Here is an 11,304-nt window from a genome sequence, read left to right as displayed (position 1 = left end):
AGGTTTGGACAGCTTTTTTCCCTTAATAAAATAAATAATCATTTAAAAACTGCATTTTGTATTTACTTGCATTATCTTTGTGTAATATTAAAATCTGTTTGATGATCTGAATCTTTTAAGTGTGACAAATATGCAAAAAATAAAAAAAAACAGGAAGGGGGCCAACACTTTTTCACACCACTGTATATACATATTACTATTTTACTTGTATGATTTAGCATTCTTATCAGATGTCTGTGTTCAAGATGGAAATTTCATAAAAAAAGAAATAACTATATTAATTATAATAATATCAAAAATGATTACAGGGAACTACACAGGTTATGTATAAAAAGTTAATAGATTTATCTATTTACAAACTTATAATTTATCTGAAGAGTTTGTTTTTTATTAAGAAGTTTTCTACGGTTAATATTTGATAACTGCAAATTATAATAACATAATTGCACATTTATGCATGTGAAACTAACAGTTTATACTTGTTTAGTTAGAATGAATTGGAGTGATATCAATATTCTCTGTCCTGCTTTGGTCATATAAATCCTCATGCTGTTTCTGTTTGTATATAGCAGATATATGGTTTCTTGGTTTTGCAGTACATTGCTTGTGCTGTAACCGCATGGCTGCTTGAGTTTGTGACATCTGTCCTCCTGAATCCAAACTATGCTGCGTTCATTTTTTTTTTCTTTTGCTGCACAGCCCATTCTGCATTCTTCATTGGCCCATATGTATGCATCTCTATAGAGTATAACCCTACTAATTATTTAAAAAGCCAAAATTACATGGACTAATGGATTTAAGTTTGATTAATTGCACAGCCTTAATGAGAATAATGAAAAATTCAATATATGAGGAAAACAAAATGACTTCAAATACCATAACCATTCGTTCTCATAAGTGTTTACCATGTCCATATATTTCGAAATAAATATTCCAGCTGAGTTTCATTGGATGAACCTTGGAGTTTGTGTATGTGTGTGTTTGAATTAATTTAGGGATTATTGTATCTGCCGGTAAATGATGTATCAGTAGCGGTGAGCAGGCTTCTGGATTTCACTGATTACACGCTGGAGCAGCAATCTGTGCAGTCAAGGTTACAGATAAGGATTAAACACGTAACCGGTGCAATAACGCCGCATGAATGCAGGCCGAGCGCAAGCCCAGCGAATAATGCGTGACCGTCACTGCTGCGAGCCGAGTCACAAGCACGTTTGATGAAAATGTTGATATCAGATCACAGCTGAGTGCTGAAATGCACCAACACCCTTAAATCCACGCACGTGTGTGTTACCATACCTGACGTGGAACAAAATGACAAACGCGTGTCGTTAAGCACACGGGAGATGCACATTAATTAGGTCATTGCAAACTGTGGCATGCTAATCGCAGCATTGTGATTCTTAATTGCAGAATTGTTGGAATCTGTTGAGGAGGCCCGAGACAGCTGGTATGCACACATTTTCCGCTTTCCTTTTTTTTTTTTTCTCTCTTCATTTTCATACTTTTTTTGGATTTCGTCCTCTGGGACACGGTCCAATGCAATGCACAGTATGGGTCCTGTTCGCCATGTTTTCCCAAATTATATGTGTTTCTGTGTGAGTGTGTGTGTGTTTAGAGGGAAAAGAAAATCGGTTTTCTGTGTATGCCTGTGTATGAATAATTCTTCATGCATGCATGTGCACACGTGTGTGTCTGTGTGCGTGTGTGTGGGGTCATTTTGAGTGCACCTATGCCTGTGTGTGTATCTGTGAGGTGTGAATCTTCCTCATTATCTTCACCCTTGTCCGGCTCTTCTTCCTCCTCCTGTGTCCGCATAGACTTAATATAACCCCATTATAATAATTCATGCACATATAAAAACCCAACTCCCTTTGGTTATTACATGTAATTACATTTCTAAGGAACATTCATGGCTGTTGTTTTCTCTCTTTATCATGTTGAATGCAGAACTGATTGCTTGACATTTGTTTCGCTTAGTAAATAGGACAAATCATGCACTCATCATGCAATAGTTCAGCTAAAAATGACAGTTCTGTCATTATCAATGGAAGAAAGAAAATCAAATAAATTTGGAAGGACATGAGGGTGAGCAAATGATGACAGATTTGTCATTTTGTTAGGGCAAACTGTTACTTTTATTCCACTTGGGATGGGTAATGCCACTGCATTCATATATTTTTAGCTGATCAATGCAGACTGAAATTCCCTGGAGAAGATGTTTAAATTTAGCAAGAGGACACTGATCTTGGTCGATGCTTGTTTGTAATGGTGGGCATTGAAAAGCCCTCCCAGTGTGACAAGATTTTTGCTTTATGGATTGTTATTTGTTTGAACTCTTGCTGTTTCAGATATTCGTTTTTATCATTGACATCTCCCATTGAGACCGTTTTAAAATAGCTCGCCATCAATTTGTTTACTTTAGGTCTGCTATATGAGATGCTTTCATCTGCACTGAAAGGAGAGAAGAAATATTATATAATGGATAAATGCTGTCTCAGACAATTTAAAGCATAGAGAAAAACTTCAATTAACAGGATGTTTGATCATATTAGCTTGCTAAGGTAAACTTAACTGTTGGGTCATTAACATAATGATCATTTATTTGTCTGGATCTGTTAAATTATTCAAAAATACATTACATAAACAATTCATACGTACACAATGAGTTTAAATGTTAGTAAAATACACCTAAACGCTGTTTTTCCTGCAGTCGTAACTAAATCAAAGATAGAGTAAAAAATGAGGGGGGGGAAAGGTTTTCAGATTTGATTTGATTTGATTTGATTTGATTTGATTTGATTTGATGGATGGATGGATGCGATTGTTTGTGTAATTTACTGAAAAAAAAACTTTCAAAATATTTATTGAGCTAACTATTATTTATCATTTATTTTATATTAATTTAATTATAATTTATATGTATCAATATTGTACAATTTATAAATTTGGTCACCTAAAAAAATATATACTATAATATTTAAAGTTCTCTATTCTCTATTTTTATTTTTTTGTTACTTGAATGTAATTAAATTAAATCTAACAAAATCAAAAGACAATAATAATAATAATCTTTAAGTCTCTTAAAATATTACATATTTTTTCATGACATTTTTATGACTTTTCAGGTTTTACAATTTTGTAAAATGTTGTTCAAAATCCTTATGGTATTTTTGATTGTAATATTTGTTAAAAACATCTTAAAATATACATTTATAATATGTATCATTATTATATAACACCTTATAATAATATAATAATATATTTAAGTCTCTTAAAATATTAGATAATTTGACATTTGCAGCTTTTAAATACATACATACATAAGTATGTATATATGTAAGTAATAATAAATGAATACAAAGTTTTTTCCTTGTCTTTATTGTGAACACTCTTATTTGTCATTGATGGTTAAAGCTCTGTCTCTATCTCTCACAGGAATTGATGTCCACTATGGCTACGTTTCGCTTTGGGCAGCACATCATAAAGTCCTCGGCTGTGTTTTTGAAGACGGAGTTGTCCTTCGCACTAGTCAACCGAAAGCCGGTCGTGCCTGGTCGTATCCTTTTCAGGTTTACCGTAGCGACTGGGGTATTACACTGAGGTAAAGCGAGAGCAGGTAGGATTTTCAGTCTGTCTGTGTTTGCTGTGGAACAGCACTCTGAAGAGCAGCGCTGTCGCTCCCTGCTGTTGCTCAGCAACGGTTTGCTCTTTGTTAAGTTTGGCCTGACCTTCGCTTTAGGGCCGTATCTCCAGATGTTTACCATACAGCGCTGCACAAGAGCTTCTCTCCGGGAACAGGCCTCTGGGATTGGCTGAAAGTTTTGCTGTCTTGTGTCCAAAATGACCTGAAAATTCCTGACAGATTCCTTCTGAGTAATGGTCATGAGTCTAAGTCTAAGAAATAATGTCTTTCCATTTTTAAGCTAAATAAATAATTTCATTTATGGTGTATTTTATACTTGCAATGCACCTAGGTGAACTAAAATGGCTGCAGTTGATCTATAATCAAAAAATAAGGTTAAATAAATAAATAGTTGATTAAAAAGTGAGTTATTTGGTAAAAGAGTTGGATATTATATATACACATAATATATAACACACAATCTCTTTTTAAAGAAAACATTTGGCAGATTATTGCTGATTATTTCAAATCAATGTGAAATAGAAAAAAACGTTTTCAAAGTGTTCATTGTCTTGAAAAATAATGTTTTCATAACAACAACAACAAGAATAAAGTACTAATTTCAGATTCTATATAAAACATATGCATTTTTTTCCAAGCCATGTTTTATACTAAATCTGTGAGAAAATCAAAGCGACAAATTTCAACAAATTTAAATTGTGTTTCAAATTTGAAGTATCTAAAAATCTACTTTAAAAAAAAAAAAGCATTTTTAGTATTAATTTTTAAATGAAGCTATGGCTGGTATATGCACATAATCCTATAAAAATATTTGTTTGTTGTTTCAGATGTAATGATTGTTTCAAATAATTATATTAATAAAAAAAGCATTAAAAAAAGCATTAAACACCATTAATCATGCCTCTGATAAATGGTTAGCACCTACATATATCCCCCCCCCACCCCTCAGCAAATATTTATGCAATGATTAATTGACAAATTATGTAATTCATTTGACAGCCTAAGTTAATAATTTAGATATTCAATTTGCAGACATTTGCTTTGTTTTGTGTGCTTCTTTAAATGTAGCAGGCACAAACTGTGCTCTTTTCACAAACTGACTCGGCTGCATGCAACACAAAAAGCCAAATGCCATGAATCATCATCAGATGCACCATAATACATTCTCTTGTTTTCATGCTTTGCTTCAAAAAGAAAGCAGATACTTCTGTGTCTATTAATCTTAGTGCTCAACGTGCAAATGCAAACATGAATACATTTGCATGATTTCCATTGCTGATTTGTTTGAATAATGTCCTTATTCTCTTTTCGAATAGCAGTAAGTCCTTGGCTTTGCGGCAAAAGATCTTCAAGTGCTGCTCTGTCTTATGTAAGCCTCTATGTTTAGATTAACTTGTGATGGAAAGCCATTTTTCACAGCATTATAGGCCACTGCAGCACAATCCTAAAACCCAGCGAGAGGCAGCAGTGTTTGGAGGGCAAAAGCAATGCATTAGCATTATTTAATTGTTACTCTCACAGTCCGTGAAACATTACAACACTGCCAGGAAGTAGCAACGGCCGGAGAGCTAAAGGACAGAGCTGTTGCTGTGTATAAGAGAGTAATGTACTGTATAAGAGGCCTATAGAGTCATGTTTGTCAGTGTATCAGTGTTATTATCTGTTTCTTTATCATCAATATTCCCATAGACTCCAATCTAGTGTTACGCTTCAATAAGACTCTGTGGCAGATGTGGCTTCATATTCTGTATTTAATTAAGTGACATTTAAACATTTTAGTTGTGACTTAAAAAAGTATATTCCAGGTCCGATACAAGCTTAGTCAACTGAATATATGGCATAATGTTGATTTACCACAAAAAGTATGTAAATGTAAGTAATTTTTCACATCCCTAATTTTCTTAAAATGTATGAATGTATGTTATGGTGAGGTGGTTACAATGGTAGCCAATGGGGCCAATTTTTGGAGGATTTAAAAACACAATTGTGAAGCTTATACAAGCATTTTATAATTCATAAATTATTAGAGCTGTTATGTTCTTCTCATCATTTTCACAGTCATTTTAGGATTTTAAGCATTATTTCTTCCTGGCAAGTAAAATTGGACATAGTTGTACATAGAAAAAGATAGTAAGTGACACATACTGGGCCTCATTTATCAATCTAACATAGAAACTAGCTCAGATCCATTCATCCATTAATCTATTCATCCATTCATTAATTTATTAATTTATTTGTTTGTTTATGTTTATTTAAAAAAATCTAGCATATTGGCCGATACTGATACTGGTTGATGTTTTTCATTTTTTAAGCAAATTTATTTATTGGTTATTTGCTCCATAACAAGCAAACTGGCCTTAAACAAAAACATCTGATGACATTTGAAATTGTGTATAATTTCAGGATTTAAAGCAAAAACAGAGCGGTCTGACTTTAGCTTTGTGAAATTATGCTATATAAAATATCTTCATGAAACAACGGACTGATTGAGGCCACTGATCTATAATATAATCATTGTATGTAGATCAGTGATTGAGGCCCTGTTCACACTAGTGCGTTTTCGTTTTAAAACGGCATTTTAAAATGAAAACGATCCTCATCTACACTGGCATTTTCACTGCATTTCAGAAACGATCTCCGTCTACACTACACAACCCGAAAACACATGTCCATTCATGCAGGTACAATCATAAATGTATAGGTAGATTCCCTATTATTTAGATGGCGGTGGACGTATCTACCATAGAAGTGTCTACATGCTTGGAGTTGTCGAATGGGGAATCTACCTATACATATCTATGGGTACAACATTGAGCATGATGTTATTGTTTACACGGCCGTCAAGGATACGTCGAGTGAATGTGGGATCAGCCACACCATCGTTTTCGAAAGTCGCCGTTTTGCTCCGTTTACACTGAAACGCAACCCCAGAGTTTTAAAACTAAAATGGGGTCTGCAGTGTTTTCAATAGTCTCCGTTTTTAAAGGTCGAAAACGCAGGAGTTGTGTAAATGACAGGCGTAACCGTAGCAAAAGTTATGCATTTTAAAATGAAAATGCACTAGTGTAAATGGGGCCTGAGACACTAATTCACTCTCTGCCAGCAGGTGGCGCTTATGGAACAGCCACAATAGTGTGTTTCCTTGGTTGCCGCTGTAAACACAGCAAAGCTGCGCTTATAAATACTACTTTATACGGAGGTAAAAGAAGAAATATTAGTAAATTAGTAAATCTTATTCTCTTCAGTGATATATTAGTATAACCCCACACCCTCAATTCAATGTTAATATTTTCTTCCTATATTTCGACCATCGTGAACCGTGGGATCAACTGTGACAGTGATAACGATCTACCAGTCGATCGCTGTTTTCCCATTGAAATGGGTTGGTTTTTAAGCTGTGGGTTAAAGCGATCTCCCCACCTCCCCTGGGCCAAAAAAAATGTGACTAGGCTAGTTTTCATTAGCAGTTGGGCTGGTTTTGTTTAGAAGACCTGGCAACCCTGTTTCCGGGTCTGTACCTTGGGTTTGCCAAGTGTATGGTGTAAATTCAGATATCGGTTATAGTCAACCATTTGGAATTGGGCATGAAGACCTGCAGTGTAAATGCTGTCATGGTGAATGTGTTGAGGAAGTGTGGCTCGATGTGTCTGAGCTATTTCCTGAGCTTTCTGCACATTTCAGTGGGCTTGCAGGGTTTGTCTCGTATCAAAGCTGTTCACTTTCTACATGCATCAGTTCAGAAGAGTTTGGAGAGGTAGACAGCGCTTGGCAAAGATCTTAAAGCTCCCCTGCAGCTCTTGAACATCAGTATCACACCTGAAACACAGTGAGGGGTTGAGGGGGCTTTATGTGGGGAGCGGGTCCCTGGGGCAACGCTGCTGAATCCCAGCGGCTTTAGCTGGTGTGATTTAAGTCCACATCCCAACACATCGCCACATGAAAGGGCTCTGTTCCTCCACACACACTTATCTTCTGCTTCTAAACTATTTTCTCGCAAGCTTTCTGTCTTGTTTTATCATGAGTAGGGTTTGATATGGTGGTGGGGATTGTTCTTACTCTAGTTCGATGCCAGTTTCCATATGGCATATCACTGACCAAACCTACACAGAATCAGATTTATCTGCTCGTAAAGTCGCCTACAACAAATTAAACCGTGATTGAACTACTGGTCGTTTTACATGTCAATCAGGCGGCTTCTTCCTGCCTAAGTGGGTGGTTCTTGGCTAGAATAAGTCTTAATTGTTGTGTGAGACCAATTGCCTCCAAAACTAAAAAGAAAGAAAGAAAGAAAGAAGAAGAAGAAAAAAAGCAAGGCATTAATGTTTGACATTAAGTCTTGCATATAAGTGATTAAAAAGTAATAACAAATGTATTTTTTTTAGGTACATTTATTTATTTATGTATTTATTTTGTTTGTTTGTTTACATGGTTCCCCTCGATTACACAAACATTTATTTATTTAGCAGAGGAAATAAGTGATAAATAAATAATATTTATAATAATATTGTAAATTATTATTAAAATTGATATATTAAAATTATTATTATTACTTCTACTACTACTATTACTAGACTTGGATAATGATTTTAAGTACCACATTATTATTAATTTATTAGGGATTTGTTCCATCCATCCATCCATCCATCCATCCATCCCTCCCTCCCTCCATCCCTTTTTTTGAGATATCACTAATGAAGGATTTCCACAAATACCTTTTAAAATGTAACAAATACATTTCACCAAAACTTAAATTTTTAAGAACATTATAGAGTATATAATGTTTGGATAGATGGATGTTGACAGAATAATACATTAAATAATTGAAATTGAATAATAATAATAATAATAATAATAATAATAATAATAATAATTATTATTATTATTATTATTATTATTATTATGTTATGTTATATTTGTTTGTTTGTTTTTTGGCATTTTTATGTATTTTATATATTGTGACAGGACATATCAGATATGACAGGAAGAGAAGGGGGAGAGAGGGGTGGCAGGATTCGTAAAGGTCCTCGAGTCAGGATTCGAACACGGGACGCCCGTAGCGTAACGGCACTGTATGTCGGCGCGTTGCCTACAAGGCTATTTGTTTGTTTGAAGTTACCTATTACTTTAATGCAAATGTCTTGCACTGTGCAACAGGCACCAGCATGAAGCACTTGACCAAATGAACCAGTATGGTTTTTGTTGCCTTGAAGAAGAGGCACAGGCCTGTGAAATGTTCCATTAGCTCTTTAATAGTGTTTATTTAAGCTCTTGGCAGATGCTGGAATCTCCTAATGAGCCTCGAGATGAATAGACAGTTATTGACAATGGACTCAAACTTGACTACACTGTAGAAGTAGCTTCCACAAGTACCTGCATGAATTGTGTGAGCTGTGACTGTCTGAAGAACCTGACGTCTGCTGCCATCATGGCCCATTCTGTTCCTCATGGATTTTATTGATTTGTTTGTTGTCAAGGTTTAAATAGCATCTTGATTTCTTATAATACACACAAGATAATCTAGAACTGCTCTAATCTAGAGCTGGATGATAGAAAAATATCTTAAACGCCTGAAACATTGGTGTCTCATATTTTAGAGCAGTCAGTGCAATTTAGAATGTAGAATATTCCGATGTAATACCCTTTTGTAATCGATAAGAGTTTCATAAGTAATTGTAATTTAATTACACGTTTTTTTCTTCTTCTCAGTAACTGTAATGGATTACAGTTACATTTATTTTGTAATTAAATTACGTAGCACAGTTACATAGTAACTAGAGTAGTTACTCCCAAACACTGCCTATATATATTGTAATATATTTTAAAATGTAATGTATTCCTTTGATGACAAAGCTGAATTTTCAGCATCTTTACTCCAGTGTGGCTCCAGACTTTTGAATTGCCTACTTTAAGTATTGATTTGATATCTATTATTATTTAATACCGAACAATAATTCCAACAAAGGGGGTTAGCTTCACTATTTCATTTCAAACATAAAATGATTGTGAAAGCGACTCTACCTCTAAAACGAATAACGCACTAAAGGGTAGCAGTCATCAAATCAATTGCTTAATGAACTATAAGCCAGGCAAGCTGGTCTTAATGGGCTTGCTGACACACTGGTGGATTTCACTTTTAATCAAAGGTAAAGACCACTCTCTAGGTAATTCGCTGATTGCAGTTTTGTTGATCTTATAAAGCATTTAGCGGTTTTTTTAGTCGTTCCCTGCATTTGTCAGTCATTATGCATATATTATGCTAATATTGCCTTGTGTATTTGTCCCAGCTGATGTCCCAGTGAAAAAGAGTGTTCTATCGCTCATTATCCAGCACACTCAATCTCCTCACCTTCCAAATAATGTTGCTTTATGTAAATATTTGCTGAACATGTGAACATAAACATCAACATAAAGTGGATTAGTATGATAATGACAAATGTGCCTCCTCAGCTGAAATCCACCGTCGGCGCTAGGCTAAGTGAGTGTGTGGCATTTTAGTGGTGATGTAGGAGAGAATGGGGTTCACATAATAATCATCATTATTATTATTAAACAATAACAATATTTTAGTATATTTTTATTATTTCTATTATAATTATTTTTCACAAGCAAGCAAACAAACATATAAACAAACAAATAAATAAATGTATACATTTAAAACAAAAATTCAAAGCCAGTTATTATTATTAGTAGTAGTAGTAGTAGTATTTTGATTAGTATTGTTATAAAACAATAACAATCATTATTATAAAATATTTATCTAAATATATTTCTAAATAAATTGAATAATTATAGATTTTTTTTCACAATTAAAAAAAGGAATAAAAAATAATATATTTTAAGATTGTTTTTATCAGGTTATAATAATAATAATAATGATAATGATAATAATAATAATATTTAGTATATTTAATAATATAATATGTATTTAATGTTAATTAGTAGCAGTAGTAGTAGTATTACTACTACTATTAGAACATGTTTATTTACAAAATAAATGGAATACATTATTATTATTATTATTATGAATTATAAAACCTGGGAAATAGATATCGTATTTTTTTTTTTTTACAAAACAATAGTGTGTTTAGATGCAAGTTACCCCTGCAAATAAAGCATTTGGGAAGGGTTTTAAGGCGTGTTTTTCCAGAAATGAGCATTGTTCAGAGTTGTGCAGAGTGATATCTGTTCAAGTACATCTTAGCTGTGACTTTGTAGACCTTCTTGCCTATATCTATTTCATTTTCCTGGAACACCGAATACCGATCCATTAGATAAATACCTGCATCTCTTACAAAGAGCATCTGTACAGATCTGTAAAGAGCATCGTTGAACGATGCTATCGGAGCTGATAAAGCGGCCCATCTTCTGAGCGCTGCTGTAAAATATTAATTATTCTGAACAAGAGTTTGTTCACTGGCAGATGTGAAGGTCGAGCTCGCATCTAATGGCGTTTCATATTATACATTCCACCGCAGGTTCGCAAACGACATTATTGGAATAAAATGAGCCGGGCTATGAATTCTGAGAAACTTTATGAAGCAGAACACTCACAAGTCACATCACTTGATTAATCGTCTCTGTGCTGAATGAATTAGGCTCCACAATACTCTGAAGAGATGATGGCAACAGATCCGCTAATCCTATTAAAATTCATAATTAGC

The 11,304-nt window shown here is 34.1% G+C and overlaps 1 long non-coding RNA gene across 1 annotated transcript in view; it reads left to right on the top strand.

Moving 5' to 3' along the window:
* The window catches only part of LOC107592847 (uncharacterized), a 124,815-nt gene extending 121,265 nt beyond the window's left edge, over positions 1-3,550 (top strand). Inside the window, exon 3 of the long non-coding RNA XR_001610034.1 lies at positions 3,436-3,550. This is a non-coding gene — a long non-coding RNA (uncharacterized lncRNA). The remainder of the gene's footprint in view (positions 1-3,435) is intronic.
* The last annotated feature ends 7,754 nt before the right edge of the window (positions 3,551-11,304 follow it).

Source organism: Sinocyclocheilus grahami, unplaced genomic scaffold (genome assembly GCF_001515645.1).
Source record: "Sinocyclocheilus grahami isolate Dianchi unplaced genomic scaffold, SAMN03320097.WGS_v1.1 scaffold160.1, whole genome shotgun sequence".
Classification (NCBI taxonomy): Eukaryota; Metazoa; Chordata; class Actinopteri; order Cypriniformes; family Cyprinidae; genus Sinocyclocheilus; species Sinocyclocheilus grahami.
Note: the sequence above shows the minus strand (reverse complement) of the source record. Positions and strands in the feature narration are given on the sequence as shown.